Below are 21,246 nucleotides of genomic sequence, written 5' to 3'. Positions count from 1 at the left end.
AGTGCAAAGTGCTGCCCCGCTCATCGGGAACACTGCAAATCGCTCCGCGGAAACCAAGTGGTGAACATTTTGTAATCTGTGGCCATATGCGGCACACTATCCTGACTTACAGGCATAAATGCTCAACATGAAAGTCATTTCTCTAAAAGTACTAGCTTGAGTTGTATAATTCTGGGCAGAGAGTTATAGTTCTTACATAAATGGGAAATACATGGGTACTTATTCCCAAAGGCTTCAATATTTTCTTTCAAAGCACATCCACTCTCCCAAACATCTAGCCTAGTGAGGTGCAGGGAGGGCTCTGATGTCCTTTTTGTATTCAAAAATAATCTGCCTAAATTGATTATCCTCCCTTTTGCACCACAGACTGGGCATGCTCTTTCTGGAAGAGCTAAAACCTATCCCATTTATTACTAGTAAAGGAAAAGTACAGCATAGACATAAGTGGGTAATCTGAGGGCACACACTGCATTCGTTTTGTGTCGGTGGCAGTTTGTCTCAGATACGGGTGTAAGCTGCTGTCCCCAAAGCATATGGCCTACAGGACATTTGCTATGAACAAGGTGTTTATTATATAATATAAGGCCCTCATCTCCACGGGCCAAGAAGCCCCGAGACCTCAGAAGGATTCCAGCACCGCCTCCCAGGGCGACAGGCCCACTGAGTGTTTGCTGTGTCTGTGGCCTGTGCAGTAGATTGCTGTTTGGTGCTCTGAACCAAGCAGGTTTTGGCTAGGGCTCTGACCACACTCTGTATTTCAAGAGTCTGCAATCACAGAACCAACACACAACCAACAGGCACATGTAGCATCCAGAAGTGGGAGTAAGAGTTCTGTGACCGCCTGCCTTTACAGTAGTCCTAGCCCTGGCCCCATCAGAATGGAGCCACGATGGGCACCAGAAGCAGAGGCAACCAAAGGGCTGAAACTGCGTATATGAATTAGTAAGAAAGTTCCAGAAAGTCAGGACCCAGAGAAGACTGAAGGTCTTCAGGTGACTAAGAGGTGCATGGAATGATGACCAGCAAAGCTTCAAGGACGCAAGAGCCGAGGAAGCTGCTGGTGCAAAGTCACCAATGCTTTTTATTTTTGTCCTCCCTTTTCCTTCTGGCCATATTATTGATAAAGGATTTTACTGGCACCCACCCAAAACCGCCTAGTTCTTAACCAGTCCCCTTATAAAAAGTTATTCTTTGTGTTAAACTAAAATCTACCTTTGAAAGTCTTCATCCTGCATGGACCTTCTGATGGCCCACAGAAACAGCCTGCCTGTCCTCCTGCACTTACCTAGGTAAGGAAAAACCACGTCTGCACTCCCTCCCTACCTCCCCTTAATTCCTTCCTTCCTCCCTGCCTGCCTGCCTGCCTGCCTGCCTGCCTTCCTTCCTTCTTTCCTTCCTTCCAGGTCACTCTCTCCTTCTACCCTCCATCCTAGACAAATGTCTTCAGTTGTTCTTCACATAAGCATTTTAACTCCTGGACATGAAACCTTAAATAAGACTTGTTAGTCCAAATCCACAAGGAAAGCTAGAGTTCCTAATAAGTTAGGACCAGAGGCCAATTTCCACATTTCCTCCAAGTGCCCTCTCTCCCTGGCCACACGCCAGTCATGTGCAGCACCCCCTAATGGCTCTTCTCTTCTGGGCCCCAACTGGACTCCACATAATCAATCCTCCCACCAAAGGACGTTCACTTGAACACGTTTCCCTCCTCTTCATGAGTCTGAAGCTGGGCTTTCTTAGCCTTCTGGCCTGCGGCCTCTGTATTCTAACAGAGGAAATAGTGAAGGCACGTGGCCCAGCCTATAAGAACCTTCGCTGCATGTTCTAGTCTCTTCCCCCTTCTGGCTCACTGCAATGGAAATGACCACACTGACCTTACAGGACACAAACTGAAGTGGGGAGGTTCCTTAACCTATCCAGCTCTGCTTGTCAAGTGGACAACAAGAACGCTCATCATGTTTGGATGTTCTTGAGACTGTTTCTCCTCCACTAAGAGCTGGTCCTTTAACCTTTCACTCCATATCTGTGAACAGTGAGCCTACCTCTTCCAACGAAGGGACAATCTTTAAATATGGGTGGTGTCTGTGGCCCCTAAGAGTGCAGCGCTCAGCTCACAGTGAGCATTCAGTGAACATGGAGGAAATAACCAGAATCTAAACTGAATCCTCCTCAGTGACTTCCATGCACTATTATCATATTTTTTCAATAAGTATAAGCTCTCACTAGCTTATAGATGATAGACATTCTCTGTGGGGAGATTTTACTCCAAAGATGTTATAAATGTGGCTTATGAATTATTATTTCTGGTATTTGTGAAGCTGTTTCCTCAAGAACTGGGCAAATGCCTGATTTCCCAGTGGATCAGCATAACTCTGTTTATATTACAGTTTAAAGACTGTCTCGGAGTCTTTAAAGTGGTTCATCCCTGGGACAGAAGTTGTTGCCAAGCCTTGCAAATGCGGAATCTGGAATGAGGCAAAAGGTTTTTTGAACTCTCACTCCGACTACCACATCTGGACGGGCTTGGTGTGCAGTCAGGCAGAAAACAGAAACCTCCTTCTCGTAACAGCAACTTGTACCCACTTAGGCCGCAATCCTTCTCTTCAAACTCTGCACATTTCTTTCCTTTCATACATTCTTCCTAGTGAAATGTTAAGTGATAACAGGAATGCCCCGCATGCTGATTTCCTAAGTACTAGATCAAGTTCCTACCCCTCAGGTCTTGTCTCACCTTACATTTTATACAACGTAACTACTGCACAAGGTATGATTTATCACCATTCCTTTGTTCGAAACTCCCTCTGCTAATATTTTGCTGTTTTTGCTGTGTTGTATTCAATACGGGTGCTTGTCTTAAAGCTGAGTATGATAAAATACCTCTATTCAAATGTTTTATAGCTTCAGCCTTCATGCAGATCCTTTTTCAAAGGACAAAGCTGAGTTTATAATTATCTGGACAATTTTAAATTTACAACTAAGGCTGCCCATAAAATACCTGCCACCAAAAAGCAGAGGTACCGTCCTATTACCTACACCAAGTATATATGGAACACTAGCGTGAGACACGTAAGTGTTGTCACATGACCATAAAATGCAGTATTTTTTTTAAAGAGCCCTACTGCTGGGCTGAATGTTTTAAGAGTCACTTTAACCACATCCTGTAATCAAACCATCTGGAACACAGTGCTGCGATTAGTCACCCTGAACATTGGGCTTTATCTGAACAAATAGTGTATGGCAGCAGAGCTTGGGAGATAGGGCAGTACCAACAAAAGGAAGTGTAATGAAACACTTCATGCCCAGTATGCTGCCACCCCAGCCATAAACTCCAGACACACATGGTCCTAGTGTTAATGTAGTACTTTATGAAAGCACAGTGAGCTTAAAGATTAAAGGACTAGGGCCACATGTTGGGGGTTTGGTTGGCTCTTCTCTGTCGAGGGCAGGAAAATGTTGGCGTCACACTATCTATGTTAATCATAACCTCTCCAACAGCAGCCTGGCATTCTCGTTAAGGTTTGCTGTGCTTTTAAGGACACTGGGAACGGGTTCATTTCTGGGAGGACAGCTGTGATTCTCTGTAAGAGGTTAGTCTGAATGAACATTCTTTTAGATTGATCCAAACACCATGCATAAATAAGAAAAAGGCATTTCGAGAAAAAAAAAAAAAAAAAAAAAAAAAAAAAAAAAACCTCTAACCAATACCAAAAACGGGCAAAATGCTACTGCAGTCTACATTTTAAAAGCTGCTATTTCCTTTCTTGACTGAGTTTATCTCTTTTAGAAATACATTTGAACATCAATATAATCTATGGAGAGCTTTTTCTAAAAATCCAAAAAGAGCCCCCCAAATACGCTGAATAAGCCCCCCTCCAGACACAGCTAAAGAAATCTTGTCTCCCCTTGGGGCTTATGGTTTAATACACAAAAGAACACAGAGCCACTTCCATCACTGTCACCTTGCCCACAGCCTTTGTTCTGAGGTCTGATGAGCTGTATTGATTTGGGAAAATCATTGAGCTTCTTGGAAAACTAGACTCTCGCTTATTCACTGCCATCTATTTCTTTCCCATGAAGACAGGTGGTCAATATCCAGTTGACTGGGCAGCTAAAAGAAGCTCTTGCTGCTTTTCTTTCTCTTGCTCCCTAGTAACATTATCCTTTCCCATTTCTACGAAATACAATGGCCTGCTAAGAAGTTGAGTGGGTATTAAGAAGGACAGAAGCAAGGCTTTTGCCAGGCACCACCAGGACACTAAAATGTGTCTGGCACATTTGTATGGGTGCTTGTCCCACATACGAAAATGGTGACAATTTTCAGTGACCAAGTATCACTTTTGTCTAAACATTAATGGAAATTCTGATAGCCAAGAAAAAACTCCCAAAAATATAAGAACCATCACTACAGAGGAATTAATGTTTACTTAAGAAAGATGTTTTACTTCTAATCAGATCGATGTCCTAGCATCTGTAGTTATAAAATATCCTAGATGTCATTATAGACATTACAGGTGACATAAAAACATGAAATAAATCACACAGCGATCTTTAGGCAGAAATTTAAATGTGATCAGTAACAAAGCCACTCACTCTACAGTGAGGCAGCCACCTCCATCCCGCAGCACTGCCCTCGATGGTCTGAGCCCACTCATGAGCACACACATGCTCACACCATGCACACCAGGGTAGGTACTCCTGCCAACCTGGCAGTTCCTCTCACAGTCTGTTGAGGTGCTCAGAGTTCCTCCTTGGAGACAGGAGGGGAAAACAAGTCTGAGGTTATAGTATCAGGTGAGGGGAGGAGAACCAGCCCCCTGGAGTTTGCTTCAATGGGAAGCAAGCTAGAAATACCTAGGCAGCACCAAAAGCCACCTCCTGTACCCCAAGGGGATGGGTTCTAGGCAGTGGTCCATTACACACAGCTCATGAAACGGGCAGAAAGGGACAAGGCAGAGGGTTGGGAAAACACAGAGACACACAGACACATACACATGTGAATGTATGTGCAGAATCTTCTGAGGCAGACGTATACAGCAATTTTAATACACAAGCTGAGCATGGGTACATGTGATACATACACATCTGCATGCATCTGCAGAGAGGTCTCGCCTCTTGCCTTTGAGTAAACCCTCCAGGAAGTGCCCACCTCCTCTGAGGCGTGGCAGCATGTGGGTAAGCAACATCCCTGCCCCTGCCCCGCTTTCCGATGCCAGGGTCCGAGCTTGTATTCGCTAGCACCCACCGGTTTCCCTGACGTCTGATGGGCTGAGCCGAGATCCGTAACCTGGCAGCTTGCTCACACCCTTTCTTTTCTGAGGGAGCCAATTTCCTCATTTAGAGGAGCAGGTGATTTCTCATTCCCTCCTCCGCTCATTCTTCACAAGAAGACATGAGTTCAACACTGAATGCTGAAGGAAACTGACCTCCTCCCTCAACCCTGTCCCACAAGCTTTTCTTCTTAGCTCATTGAGAGATACTTTTACAGAAATAAAGGCAATTAAAATTTGGGAAAGATGTTCTCTGCATTTTTTAAAGTAGGCTTCCTATGGGTCATAATAATGATTCAGTTCTTCCTGTATTTCCTTGCGACAGTCATTCCTTTCTTAAGAGTGTTATTTTAGGGCACAGCTAAGTCTAGGTGACCCTGGGCACACAGCACATGGCCAGAAGGAAAGCCTTCCCTGCTGTGAGACATTCCCAGGTCTCCCAGGAGAAGCAACCTAGAGAATGCAGCCCTTCACGCCACTGCTCCCATCACCTCCCACACTTCCTATTAATTCCAGGAGCTATCTGGCTTCTAGCCCCACAGCCAAGCCCTCCAAGATGCTGGGACTTGGGCTAAGAACACACATAAAGAGAACAGCAGAAACAGACAAAAATAAACTATCTTCAAGGCAAAAGTCTTCCTTGCTGTGCCAATGCAGTAAGAAAAAAGGGCCCCTGCAGGGATAAAGGGGGGAAAGGGTGTGAGGCGCTGTGAAGGTGAAGTCATGGAACAGCTTTCCGCCATTCCTTAATTTATGGATCAGGCCACGCTCCCAGCCAGCAGCAGGGAGGAGAGGGAAAAGCTCTGTGTGTGTGTGTGTGTGTGTGTGTGTGTGTGTGTGTGTGATTGCTGAGAAGAGTGAAAGTGAGAGGTGCAAAGGAAATAAGATGTAAGAATGAACATCATTCCTTTGGGGGCAGGGAGGCAAGGAAAAGGAAGGTGCAGCTGTTGGTCCTCCCCACTTTTCTGGTCACCTGGTCTTTCTCAAGCCCACCCTCTCACCTCCATCTGTACAGTCTGGGTCATGGGTGATTAACAGAGTTTCAAGTTTAAGGGCTTTTGAATCGCTGTCAAAATATGTGTAACACAACTGTAAATTACAATGCTGTGCTCTAAAGTAATTCTTTACCGTCCTCAGTCCTTGAGCGATCAGGAGACAGTGGGAACCAACTGACAATTCTGCTCCACATCAAAAGGCGGCTACTGATCCATGCATCTCACTGGGACTGAAGAGCCGGGCTTCCTATAAATTATGATGCTTTATTTAAAGTCAGTGTGCTTATTTGCTTTTGTGCCAGCTCTGGGCCCTTTTCATCTCTAGCTCACCGGGCCCCAGAGAGCACACATTCCTGCAGCTCTGCCGGCCACCAGCTGTGTCCTCTGTAAATCACGAAGCCTCTGAAGGCGCGTTCTTCACAAAGGCCAACAACACGCACTGCAGATGATCACTCTGCTATTATTCCACTCAGTGAAATTTAAAATAGCAATTTACAGCAGCAGCTGAAATGGAACTGTTTCTCCTCACTCTGTGCGCTTGCCTGTGCGCGTGCGTGTGCATGTGGAAGTGAGCAGGAGGGGTCTGCAGGCAGATGGCACACAAAGAGGTACATTTGTGCATCATGAGAAGCCACTAGGCTGGCCCACGCGGAAAGGGACAGGGGTGTCAGGGAGACTTTGCAATGAAGGTCAGGGCACAAGGTGAATGAAGTCCATGCTTCCAAGCCTGTCCCTGTTGTCACCTAGAGGGAGGGGCCTTACCCTACAGGGAGCAGGGACTGGTGTGCAATATGGCTCATTTCACAGCAAAAGAGGAAAAGTGAATGCAGTCACCCAAATCAAGTTCAGTCTGCAGTCGGACTGGAAGAGCAGCAAGGAAGGAGGAGTAAGGGCAGTGAGCAAATGGAGCAGCCTGAATTCCTGCGAACATGGCTGCGGAGAGCACCTCCTGGCCTCTTGCAGAGCTGATTTAAACCTTTCCACCCCTCTGGTTCCTCACTGATAGAACTAGGGTCAGTGTGAGGCTGAAACGTGGTATGATTTCTGAGGCCTTAGCACTGGCCCAGCAATGACCAGCACTACACTGCTTAGCAAATGTGCTGGGCTCTGTTTTTGTTTTCTGTTTTTCCTCATACTGGGACTTGAACTTTAGTTACATCCCCAAGTCTCCTTATTTCTATTTTGAGGCAGGTCTCTCCAACTTGCCCAGGCAGAACTCAGCCTTGCAAGTCCACTGTGCCAGCCTCCCCAGTAGCTGGGCCCGCAGGCAGGCACAGATCTCACGGCGCGGTGCCCTCCCCTTGTACACGTTCCTATAACCCAGGCTACAGGCCACAGAATGGAGGGAAACAGAGCGCCAGGAACGGACAACAAGGACACCAGCTGGCAGCAAGCCCCTTGCGTGCCCTCCAGGTGAACGCCTTCAGAGGCCTAGGGCTGGGGAGATGGTTCAGTAGAATAAGCACTTCCCTGGCAAGTGCAAGGGTCTGCGTTCAATCCCCAGTTCTGGAAAAAAAAAAAAAATGAAGCAGAGACCTGCACCCATTAACCTATAAATCTGCATACCAGGGTGCACACCTTTTAAGATTTTACGGGTTGCAAATTCCAATCTTAACAGCACCCTGTGTGATCTCTGCACCCGCCACTAATTTCTCCAGTATGAAGCTATCTTTCCTAACAAATACATACAGTATTAAAAGGCACTGTTCTTCCTTTAACCACTCAACAGTGAGGTGAGCTCTCTGAGCCACTGCATGGTAAGGACCTCACCGCATGGTCCAGGAACAGCAACTGAATGCCTGAGGTAGGTCTAGGCCCTAAAGGTAAGAGGAAAGCTGCTGGGTGCACAGACAGCAGAAAGGCAACTGCGGCAATGCTCAGGATGGCACGGCGCTCAGTGCAGCTTTTCCCCTCCTGCAGATGGGAAGGGGCAGCTTCCCACCCTCCCCCTTCCACATTCCGAAGTTCTTATCTTACAGAGCAGAAAAAAGCCCCATGGAGTTACAAGTATTTCAATAACGTGCTTAGAGACCAGCTCTTTTCTGTAAACAAGCCTAATGAAGTGTGACTAACAGAGCCCTCCTAGAGCACAGGGAAGGGAAAGGGCCTTTGTTAGCACTTACAGGAGCAAAGTCGGCATCCTGCTAGAGCAGAACAAAAGTCCGCTGGCCACTGACTGCCCAGGCCTGCTCGGCGTCACCGCTGCGCTGTCTGTTCTCCACACCCCTACATGAAGAAGGGTGTTTGTGCAGACACACATGTGGGCACTTACAGCCCTCTAGGCCAACTTTTGGTTGTTTCTCTGCAAACTGGATGAAGTATTCAAGGCATCCAGCTGAAATCTAATTCCTCTCTGACCTTTGTATCTTGTCTGGTCCTGGATATTATCTAACATTTCTCTCCATGCGTCAGTATCATGAACCTCAATTTCAGACCCTGTACACCGAAGCTCCCCACGGACACTTAGTAATTGTTTCCGAAGTCACTCAGATTTCCCCTGAACTGCTGATTACAATCCAGAGGTGGTTTTGTTTTCCTAGTAAGTTCAAAACTGCCGGTGTTTCCTTTAGTCATCTCACCTAAGATATGGCTTCACATGTTAACTGCTAAATAAATATTCCATAATGACTAATTCTTACTAGCACACACAGCAATGATGTTAGCAGTGAGATCTAAAGTTGGCCCCAGCTTCTTTCTGGACAAGTCAGAACCTGCTTTCCTTGCAAATCTAAGCACAAATTTCCATATAAATTATTGACTGCACTTTGGTCTCCTCTGAAACATTAGCCCCACAGGCTGATAAGTTCTGACCCCAGGTGGCACAGCAGTTCTCTTACAAGAGGCAGAAACATTAGTGCCGTCCACCGGGGGCTGAGGCGTGCAGGCCAATCCATCACGCCCTCTGACAGCTTTTACGGCTCTGTGCAGGAGGCCCAAGTCAACTTCCAAAATGCCTATTGTTCGCATTATCCTCCTCTTCCCCGTCTGATGAAGTTAGGGTTAAGTCCAAAGCTCCAGAGGGAGAGAAAGGCTATTGTTAGTAACTCAGTCTTTATTGACTCTGACCTGCAGGGCAGCTGGCTTCAAGTCTTTTCCAGAAAGTAAATGTGCTGTTAATTGCTGCTCATCATCAGGGTGTGCTTTATACACCTCTTTTCACTGAAAGAAGACCTGACTAAACATTTCAACATCTTTCCAGCTTGCCCTCGTGTGTTCACAAGTCTACACACACACACACACACACACACACGACAAAAACCTTCTGTGTATCTGCCACAGTCCCTGAATCATTAAATTTGCGATGACCACAAACACAGAGCATTTGAACGGACAGCACTAACACTTGGGATTTCACACATGGAGCAATACAGTTTTTGTCATGGCAAATAGCTGCTGGGAATTCGTACATGGGACAGGAAAATGCCTCAGAGAGGAAGGAGGTGTGAACCTATTATTTTTTTCTGATGTCCTTTGCTTAAAATAACGAAAGATCTTTTCCGGTTGAAACTGGTTAGCTGTATCTGCGAGCAGTCGGCAGAGGACTGGATGCCCCAGAGTGAAGGGTACAAGGTGCTGCTCAAGCTCCCTTTGAAGACTTCAGCGCTCCATGGAGACTGCAGAGTTACTGGTCCAAATGCTCTTTAGCTTTCTTTGAGAGAAAAAATTGGCAAGCCATTATCTTTTCATGCTCAAGCAGGCCTCTCAGGGGAGACAGGAGGCATCGTGAGTGGCCCAGCCGAGGCCCACGCCCCACAATGCCGGCTCCCCACTGCAGCTCCAAATCACCTTTGCAGTTAAAGGTGTTGCCATCTTGAAAGTCAAGCTTGCTCTGTTTGTTTTATTAACTTAGCTTTTTAAATATTAATACGTATGTATTCTTGGCACTGGGGTGAAACCCAGACTCTTCTCGCCTGTGCTAGCCAAGTGCTCTGTCTGCCCCTGAGTAACACGCTTCATTCTCAGTCTCCTTTTTGTTTTGGTGGTACTGGGACTGAACCCAGGGTCTTCACGGTGAGCTAAATCCCCAGCCCTTTTAAACTTATTTTTAAATTTTGAGACAGGGCCTCGCTAAGTTGCTAAACAGGCATGTGCTACTAGGCTTGGCTTTTAACTTTAGCTTTTTTTTTTTTTTTTGCAGAACCAGGGATTGAACTCAGGCCCTTGCGCTTGCCAGAGAAGCGCTTATTCCACTGAGCCATCTCCCCAGCCCCTAACTTTAGCGTTTGAAAAATATTCAGCTTCCAGCATTTAGCCCAGGATTATGTATTCCGTGTAGTCCATCCCAGTATATGAATCAGTGTGTATGTGTGCATTTTTCCAAGCAAGCACCAGTTTGGATTCTGCTCCTTTTATGTGCTTGATAACATACTGACTTGAAAATATGTGATGGTGATGCTAAATTTGCTGAGCTTCCTGGAAAGGTAGTGTGCCGCCACACCAATAAAGTCACTTGGGGTAGCACACCGCATTGTCTGGTGCCACCGAGCTGGACACTACTGGAATAGCTGAGAGAATGTGATCAAGAAAAACTAAACTATGGGATTCATCTTTATTTAAATCATAAGTCTTGTAGCTTAAATTTGCTTTTAAAAGTTTTGATTTTTAAACTACCAAGAATTATAATTATACAAGATTCAAACGTACCAATACAATGGGCTACCAAGGCCAAAAAATATTTCATTATGTTTTCAAAATAAAACTAAGTGTGTAGTCTGTTTCTGTACAAAAGACTTGAGAAACCTTGTTTTCTTGAAGCTCAGAAATGCCCGAAACAATTCAGAGGAAATTAAAACAAAATTTTAAGTAGATACTGCACAAAGGCAAACAGTATCTGGCCTTAGTATCCACAGGAGGCTGGTTCCAGGACCAGCACAGCTACACCAAAATCGGAGGCACTTGGGGAGTACAGTACTTGGGTTAAAAATGCCACTCATCGGCGTGTTTCTTCATAAGATGCCTAATCCAATATAAGTCCTATAAATAGTTGTAGTGTTTAGGGATCGATAACAAGAAAAACCATCTATACATGTTTAGATTGACTTATTTTCAACTACTTTGGACCACCATTGGCTGAACCCAAGGACCTGAGATCTGGAATCCACAGTTCAGAGGCCAATCATAAATGATAAGGCCTGAGTTAGTAAAGATGGCAGCTGCAGGGGAGTGCTATGGTGGGCATGTATCCCCGCCAAAACCCAGGCATGTGCTGATGTGAATATAATAGGAGACAGGCGCTTCAGGAGCTGAGTGGGCTGCAAGGAGACCTCCCTTAGGAATCAGACTGGTGACTTGCAAAGGCCTTGGCAGGAGTTCATTCTCCTTGTCCTACTGCTTGTCACCTCTGAGAATGCAGCAAGAGGGCCCTTGCTAGGTGCCAGTCTTGATCTTAATACTTCTCCAGTGTCCAGAATTTTTTTTTAAGAAAAGTAAATTTGTTCATTATAAATGACCCAATCTCAAGTTTTCTGGTATGGTGGCACAAAGCAGCTTAGAACAAGGACAGAACAGGCTCCAAAAAAACTGTGAAGCTTCAGGAAAAACTAAACTCCAGATTTACTACATCTTGATAGAGTTCAATTCATGGCCTTCCTGAAGCTTCAGAGAAGTAAACTGAAAACTCATAAGACAGCACATTGTTTTATATATCAGGTAGTAGATCTAAGGTTTGTGTTTCTCTCTCCAGGTTATAAAGACAGAAAAAGAATATAAGGAGTGTTGATGGAGCCTCGCTCTGTGTAGGCCACAAGAATTTGTGTCTTTAAACACATCTCATGTATTCCTCAGCACCTATACGTCAGCTTCTTTAATTGTTAATATTTTACTGAGGAAAAAATAAACTTTTAGAATGTTTAACTGACTTGTTCCAGATATGAAAGCCAGAGATGTCAACTGTGCTTCTCCATATATCATAAAAGTTTACATAAACCTGTATTTATAAAAAGAAAAACACACACAGTAAAAGATAATACAACACAATGTATTAACCATTGTTACCCTACTTTCTTGTTTTGAATTTTTTTCTCTTAAAAAAAAGAAATGCTCTGTTAAAATTTTAAAAATCAATCAATCAATTAAAAACAGTTCATAAAGGAACTACATGTGCACAGATGGGGCCCTCAGGGGCCTCTAGGGTGATCATGCACTGCTTGGCAGACAGGTACTGTAGCAAACACTTCACTTCCTTACCCCCACCTCAGTGGCATTTTGCTTGGAACTGAGCACACACTCTGCAGGTCACACAAGCTTCTCTCTGAACATCCATTCCAGTGCCAAGCACTAAACACTTCCTGGGATCCAGTGGTCACAGGATCAGTTCAGTGAACTGCCACTCTTCTCTCATGTGATACCTCTTGTAGAAAATCACAGTCTGGGAAAAGCTCAGAGCTTCAAAACTTTTCTATAATTAACTTCTTAGAAGTCATCTGTGATAGAAAACTCAGGGATAATTCTAGAACTTACTGTGTACTTGGGTTCCAAATTGTTACGATTTTAGTTACAGGTCAGAGGGGTTACAAGTCACAACCCAATGCTTCCCCTTCTACTTAATCTGATAACAATACACACATAAACAATTTGCTTTATATATCATCTTCCCTTTTTAACAGAACTCCCATTTCAGTGGTCATGAAGTCATACCTGTTTGATTTCCTCTTAACTCCTGGCTCCATCCTCTTCTCTTTATCCACATTATTGCCCCAAATCAGGTCTTGATTAGGTCTCTGGGGCTAGGTCTCTATGGTTAGGTCTCTGTGGCTAGGCCTCTATAGTTAGGTCCACTCAACTTTCAACCACCTCACAATAGAAGATGCTTTTAAATAAGTGTCCTTAGGATACAGTAAACTATTTCATGCATCCCTTCTCTGTTCCTCTTTTGTTTAAACAACAATGGCTTGCCTCGCCAGGATGAATCTTTTGGTTCCCTGAACTCTGGGAAGCCCTCCCAGAAGCTCTGAGACTGCCGAGCTGCCCCGTGGACACTTCTACTGCAGCCACCACCATGAGATTCAGGATGCCTTACTTTTACCTACCAGCTGTCCTGGATGACTAAGCACCTGGCTTTTTAAATGCCTGGCAAAGAGCAGGCACTCAGTAATTTGTTTTAGGAAAAATAAAATATAAAAATGAATGAAAGCGTAAAAGAGCTCCTGTACTCTAATTAGACACACAAACCTAAATATAAAAGTGAGGGCTGGAGAGAGCTCGGCTGCATGAGTGCATGCCTGGCAAGCGCAACATCCTGGTTCTATCCCTGTACTGTAGATAGACAGACAGACAGACAGACAGACAGACAGACAGACAGACAGACAGATGGCAAATATAAAAGTGATAACTGCACAGCTGAGACTTGTTCAGCTGACTGTGCTATTTCCTAATGAAGGAGCCCAACTCAGGTGACTGTCCACTTTTTAAATAATCTGACAATACACAATGTAAACAATTTGCTTTATATGTCTTCTTTTTTATCAGAGTTTAAGATTTTATTTTAAAACAATAGTAAACAATTTCTTTTTTTTTTTTTTTTTCTGAAATCAAACCACCTCACACTTGGCTTATCACTGGCAAGAAAGTACAAAATAAAAATCCTAAGAGGAGGGGAGGGAAACGTGGGCACTGACCTACCTCCCTAGAAATCAGCCCTGGTCCTGGCATCTAGAATGGCTTTGGACACTGCCTTGAACAAATGAGGGGAAAAAAGCACCAAAAATTGTGCTTCAGCAGAAGGTTAGAAACCTCCACAAAGAAAAGGGGGCATCAGACATAGGTCCGCAGGGCCAGGCGCAGTTCTGGAGTCTGTGTATATCTGCCACAAGCACCGCAGCGACTTACAGGTCCCTCAGGTGCCCTCCTGGGCACACAGTCCCAGGCCCGATGGTGGTCCCAAACAGGTCCCCAGTCAGGGACAAGGACAAGTTACACACAGACAAGGAAGGTGGGGCTCGCCGCTCTGGCCCCTGGCATTTGTTCAATCAGAAGAGGAGTACTTATTGGCAGGACAGAAAGAGCCATCAGCAGCCTGGCTGTGCACACCTGCATGTACAGGCTCTTTTGTCAGAAAGGGACAGCTGTCAGGATGGGGGCCCAGAGGAAGCCCTTATGAGGTGAGGTGGGGCAGGGTAAGAACACAATCACAGCAGCTGCCTGCTGCATGCTAGCTCTAGCCCCGCTCTGTCAGGGAAACACTGAGGTTCTGGGACCACGGCAAGGAGGTCCCTCTGCACACACAGCCACTGGGCACAGGCTCTCCCAGGCACTTCTCCAAATCCCTCTGCCTTTTCCAAAACAACGAATACTGTGTGTGTCTCATGCCCCCTGGAGCTCCCGGCCCCAAACTCAGAGGTGCAAGCCCCATTCTCCCCACACTCTGGTTCCCACACCCAGGGCACACTTCACCCTGCCAGGGACTGGCGACAACACAACAAGGTCTCTGGCCATGTGGCCCTGGGCAGTAGGGCCTCCCAGGGTCCTGGCTGAGGGGCTGGCTCAGCCCTTTGGTCCACCTGGTCCATTAAAATGAAAACTAAGGAAACAAAAACGCTCCACTTGGTGACTTGGGTCTGTTGAGGTCTCTGCTACATCCCTCTGTCTGTCATGCTGTCCACCTTGCAAGGTGTCACATGGCCCAGATGTGGAGGTCACTGCAGCTTTGTCCCCAGCTTGCGCTGTCTGTTCCTGGCTTCTGCCAGGGTTATTGTGTACTCAAACCAGAGCACTCTGGGGATGAGGCTCGTGTCTCAGATCAGGAAGAACTTGGAGATGGGCCAGGCTGCTATCCTGGGAACAGTGGCGTGAGGACCTCCTGGGTGAAGATGAACCAGGCAACGGCCAGGAAGCTTCCAGTGATGCCTCCTCCCAGCACCCGGCTCCAGGTGTGGTACAACAGGTAGACCCTGCTGTAGGAGACCAGAAAGGCCATAGTGAGGAGCCCCAGAGACAGTGCATGCCTCCACAGCAGGTCCAGGAAGCTGGCATTTTTGGTTGGGTGCATCCTTAGATACAGGAAGAGGAAGGAATAGACAGAGAAGAACCACATGAGCTGGGAGTGCCCGAGGGCAACCCATACTTCATGCCCACCACTGTTTGGGGGCTGCTGTGCACAGCTCCCGCTTGAGGATGATGAGTCACGAAACCAGCAATGAAGAGCACAGGGCCAAGGCTCAGGTAGGCGAGGAGATGGCCAGAAATCACCTGCAGTATATTCGACATAGGTGAGGGTCACCAGCTGCCATGAAGCAGGGAGCGAGCACTCTCTTCTTCTCTTTTTAATAGAATTTTTTTCCTGGAATGAGTAATTTTACAAGAAAAAGAAAAAAAGAAAAAAAAAAAAGGAACCTTCCCCTGGGATTTGAAAAGCCATCCACTTTTACTGAACTACTGCAGAAGCAATTGACGAGGTACATTTGTCACTCACCTGATGCAGACGCGCTAAACACAGACCATAACGCGCCCAGCCACAGCAGATCCACACTGTTGGCCTCTCCCACTCCTCCCTGCAACTTAATGAGCAGTCATAGCCAACAAATCTCTGCCCAATGGCCTGCCAGTGGTTATGCTCCCAGACTCTGGGCCCCAAAGAGAGATTTGTCATTGCTTAAATAAATTTTACAGATGTACTAGGTAAAGGCAATAAAGAAAACAGAACTTTTATAAAACAACGTTGACAGAGCAGAAAGCTATCTCCGTAATGGCACACACATCTGTGCGTTCTCAGTTGCTGTGTGTACCAAAGGGAAACAGACAATGAAGGTTAGAGAGCATGAAATGACAGCCTCTCTGCCTTTCAGGGAACGTAAATTTTATTTGCTGAATGTAAATCTTAGGGCTGTGGTTTTCAATCTGCATATATGCTCATGAGAAATTGATTTCCAGGAGACACAAAATGACAGGGCTCATCGCTGGGCAACGCGCCCCACAGGTTATGCATTCACAGTTTTCCACAGTGGAAAACTCAGGCAACGCTTTCCTGTTGTGACTATCGTTGGCACAGGTGGAAACACCTGCCCTGTGATTAGAAGGGGACACACATATCCCTTGTCCTCAATAAGTGGTCCACAGCTCTAGCAGGCACTGTTGTGGTACCAACTAACGTGCAGGATGGTAATTTTTTTCACAGTATGCTTTTAGATATCACATGCTCTCGAAATAATACAAATAAAATAGCATTTTTTCATACGTTATGTTGTTAAGCTGTTAAGAATCACACACCTGGCTCCTAATAAAAGAGAAAGACATCAAAATAACAGGAATATCCTTGCCCTCATGATGCACAGAGTGAGGGCTCTGCCCCAAAGACTGCTAAGCTATTTTGACTAGTTTCTTCACAATCCAAATGAGCAAAACACAAATTGGATTTGCTTCACCTATGTTTGCATAAATGTATATTTATTTTAACAAATGGATGCCTTTATTACTTAACCCTACTTAATGAAATTAGTCTAACTTTATGTTGAAACACATTGTTAAAAATACATCCTTAAAAAGAAACATGGTAAATATGACCAGTAGACAGACATATATTTAACAAAATAGAATACTAAAAACACTGTAATGAAGATTTTCATTCTAAAATAACCACCGGCATAAAGACGTCAACAGTGTGACATAGACTCAATGCAGAGAAAGGTCCTCTGGAGCAAGCAGGAGATTACCAAGATATGCAGCCTCTTTTATTTAATATAAATTAATAATACAATGCAGAGTAAAAATGAACTCCTTAACCTCTAGGTGCATGAGCTATTCAGGATCAGTTCCCCAAGACAACATCTGTTAGGCTGTATTCACAACCCCAGCCAATTGCATAAAAGAAATAAATTTATTGGTATGAGTGTGGCAACTGAGGACAGGAGGGATGGGTGGAACAACAAACTGTTTTTTAAAAAGCAATCACCACACATACAGCACAGTTCCCTCCCTGTTTTCTGTACTTTGCATTCGTCTGCGGCACCTGACAACCACTGCAACTGGCCCCCTGGGAACGGGGCACATTCCCTGCAGGCTGAGCACAGCATTCATCCTGGACCACAGCTTCCATCTCCCCTCATGGCCACCCCTGTGGAAGGACATGCGTGGCTTCACTGAGTTTATCACTGCAGTAAGACCTATAATCATGAGGGGCTCCAGGTTGAAATACCAAATTGTTGAGAACATGTCCTCAGCTCTGCCTAGAACAAATATTACAACCTGGGAAACGCACTTTCGTTTCACAAAAGCACAGTAGTGCTGACTGGGTGCTGGGCGCTATTTATTTATTTATTTATTTATTTATTTATTTTTTTGGCAGAACCGGGGATTGAACTCAGACCCTTGCGCTTGCCAGGGAAGCGCTTATTCCACTGAGCCATCTCCCCGGCCCCCATGGGCACAATTTAAAGTCTTAAAAATGTTAACTTGCCTAACCCTCCGAGCCACCCAATGAGCTGCTCATCTCCCTTTCACAGCTCAGTTACCAAGCAAGCTGGAAGCTGCTTGCCCAAGGTCAGTCAGTCATCAGCTGTGCAACTGGGAGATGGAGCCCAGGACACAGACATGCTCAGTGTGTGACCAGTGCCCCTGATCCCCACAGGGAAGACGCTGGTGTGAAGAGCGAGCACAGCACACCTGGCCCTCACTCAAAGGGCTGGCCTCTCGCTCCATTTTGCTAAGGTGCTGCATCTACCCACAGTAAGGTGAATGACACCCAGAAAGCCTCATCAGACCATGTCTAGAATTCCCACAAGTTAAATAAGCACAAAAGCCATGTAATTTTCAAGCACAAAAGAATCCTGAAGATCATGTATAGGCCAAACTTGTAAGAAACTTAATAAAAACCTATGGAGGTTAAATGATTGGTTCTAGGGTCCAAGGACTGCAAACGGAGCCAAAACCAAGGCCTAAAACACAATCGGGTCTAACTTCTCCTGTAGTGTTCTTCTGCCCCAACAGCAGTATGGGGCAGGGGTGATGGGAGCTCTAGTCACAGGGCTTAGTGCTTCTCCATGCCAACGAGGTCCTTTACAGCCCACCAAACAGCAGCAAGGCCCGACCCTGGCCTGACAGCACCCACCCAAGAATTCTGCCCTGTGCAACAAGTACACAGCCACATGCTAAGAAACTGCTCTGGAGAACAGGAGGTCAAGACAAGGCTTCCCCGAGGACTGCGGAAAAAAGTGCACTGGGCAATAACCAAGGTCCTGCAGTAGGGAATGTGGGAAACAAGTGTTGCTCTTTTAATTAACTCTAAACTTCTTGGCCTACCTAGTGAGAAAGCTAAAGACCAAGTCTCAAATTTATGGCACATAAAATGAATGACAGGAATGAATCAGAAGGCTGACCACTGCCAAATCCATACTACTAAGCACTCAGTCCTCCACACTTAGCGTACTGAGAAACCAGCCGACAGAACTGTATAAAGCTGTACAGAGCGACAGGACTGCCCTGGTGGCTAAGACCACAGGCCTTCTGGGACAGCACTTTGGCAAGACAAGAGAGGCGAGCAACAGGCAAGAACAGGCTCCCTGACATCACCACTCAGAAACCCCACTGCAAAATAAAGTCATCTAAACCTGCATTATAAGTCTGATCCACGTGCTCTGCCAAAAGGCTCAGAAAGCAGCCACTGCAGGCTGACAGGCGGGACGGCATTGCAGGCTTTCACTGTGTGCTTTCCACTGTAAAAGCAGGGCTGCTCTGGGACAGCCATCAGCGAGCATGGCCCCTTCTCCCTTTCTCCCACAGGTCCACGGGCCTGACAGGGACAGGTGGGAAGCACACAGCACTCGCAGCAGACAGTGTCACTGCAAGTGAACTGTACAGGCTGAGAGGCTCTAGCTTTGCCTAGAAGTTACGAACTGGGGTTCCCACCAGGTGTGGTGGTGCACTTGGAAGGCTGAGGCAGGGTGTCTGCTATGAGTCTGAGGCCAGTCTAGGCTGCACAGTGAGTTTGATGATGGCCTGAATTACAGAGCAAGACTGTGTCTCAAAAGCCTGAAAAAAAAAACAGGTTTCCATTTTTTAAATTATTTTTTTTCTATATTTTAGGGAAGGGTCTACAGGGTGTTCAGGGTGTCACTACTAGATTGGACTCGTAGTGATCCTCCTGCTTACAGCCTCCCAAGAGCTGGGATTACAGGCATACACCACCACGCCCAGTCTCAATTGCCATCACAGTGCACCCCGGGGGCAGGGCCGATGTGGCAGGCCTGGGGATTGAACCCCCAGCCCCTGTGCCTGCTTGCAGGCACTTTAATGCACTGAGATATTTGGCAGGCCCTCATTTTTTTAAAAATCTATTTATTTATTTGGTACAAGGTCTTGGTACGCAGCTCAGACACGTAGTGATCCTCCTGTCTCAGCCTCCACAGGACTGGAATTACAGGCGGGCACCACCATGCTCGGTTTCAGTAGCTGTCTCAGTGTGCCCAGGGGGAGGGCAGGCACAGCATGTGGCACTGGGGATGGATTGGGGTCCTTGAACTTGCCAGGAAAGTGCTTAGTCAGCTGAGCTATATCCCTGGCCAGGTTTCCATTTTTTAAATACAGAGTAGGTTTCTAATCCAGGATTCCTAGATGGACTACAAATGATGTGAATCCTTTCATAGACACACACATACACACACACACACATACACACACACACACACACACACCCCTTAAGGGATAGTTTTCATTTGTTTGTTTGTTTCAAACCCAAGCCCAACTCTAATATGTTTCCAAACTCACCAGGTGATAAAAATCCTATTGAGTGCTTATTAAAAATACTCATTCTAGCTCTACCCCAAGGACCTATGATGATTTTCATCAGAGTCACTGGGCTAACAGACTTTTGAGGAGTACACATCATACCAAATAAGAGCTACATAAACTGTGCTGAGTTTTTTCAGGAAAGAAATGGGGACTGGTGATTTTGATAAATGACTTTCCACTGCTCTTAGGGACAGGACTGCAGGCGGGGGAGGATATATTTTGCTACTCCTTAGAAAAAAGTCACTAAGGGGCCTGGAACAAGGCTGAGGACTTTTTATCCGCCTGAGCCCTTTGACAGGAGTTATTAATACAACAGCTTTACTTGGTTTAAAGAAAGAATTATTTCACCATCCACACTAATCTCTTTTGGCAAAAGGCAGAACTGGACTGCGGCTACTCACAGACAGTGATGGGCCCCTTCATAGAGGGGAATCTTGGACTTCTCAAAATATTAATATAATCTCACTTATTAAGATAAAATGATGTGGGGCCAGGGAGATGGCTCAGTAGAATAAGCGCTTCCCTGGCAAGCGCAAGGTCTGAGTTCAATCCCTAGCTCTGCCAAAAAAGAAAAAAGAATGATGTGCTAAAGCATTGGAAATTCTCATAAAACAGCACTATCTTTCCTATTTTTAACGTGTTTTTCAGCCTTAAATATTAACAGCTTTTCTTTTTTTTAATGTAAAGAATCTGTAGCTTTATGTAAGAACCTAGAATACTTACATCTTCATATACAATGGAATTCTGTGCACTTTCATCATAAAGCAAATACGTGGCCAGACCAGAGTGTAAGGTAAAAGAACCCGCAACTCCAAGATAAAGCGAACACAGAGTCGGGCGTCCATGCTGTCCCAGGCGCCACGATGACCGTGCTCACAGGTGAGTGGGGTGGGCAGCCACTCCAGCCTCACCTCATCCCCTCCCTGGAAATCTGGTAGCCCGGACCCTTTTCATTAAGTTTATCAAAGGGCCTTTCTTTGTCATTTAAAAGGACAGAGGAGAAAGGGAAAGAGAGGGTGAGAGAAGAAGCGAACAGGCTCGCCTTTTCTATCCTGTTCCACCACAAAAACCTCTTGTGAGGTCTTCAAAAATAACAATTCAGCAAAAAGTGACAGCTGAGCAACCTTACTGAGTCAGCCCTTATAAGTCCTTTTCAAAAGCTGCTTTCAGTGAATCCATTTTCAATGTTGTTTCAGTTATTCTTAGATGGAAAACTTTCTACCCCTCCCCTCCTCTGGAAATTTGGTACCCATAGTTTCTGTATC

At 45.7% G+C, this 21,246-nt stretch overlaps 1 protein-coding gene and 1 pseudogene across 4 annotated transcripts in view; both read right to left on the bottom strand.

The window, feature by feature from the left end:
* The window catches only part of Znf608 (zinc finger protein 608), a 113,265-nt gene that overhangs the window by 13,673 nt on the left and 78,346 nt on the right, over positions 1-21,246 (bottom strand). The window lies entirely within an intron of this gene.
* LOC105742169 lies at positions 14,694-15,848 on the bottom strand (annotated as a pseudogene).

The sequence above is a fragment of the Octodon degus genome, unplaced genomic scaffold (assembly GCF_000260255.1).
Source record: "Octodon degus isolate 3935 unplaced genomic scaffold, OctDeg1.0 scaffold00040, whole genome shotgun sequence".
Taxonomy (NCBI): Eukaryota; Metazoa; Chordata; class Mammalia; order Rodentia; family Octodontidae; genus Octodon; species Octodon degus.
Note: the sequence above shows the minus strand (reverse complement) of the source record. Positions and strands in the feature narration are given on the sequence as shown.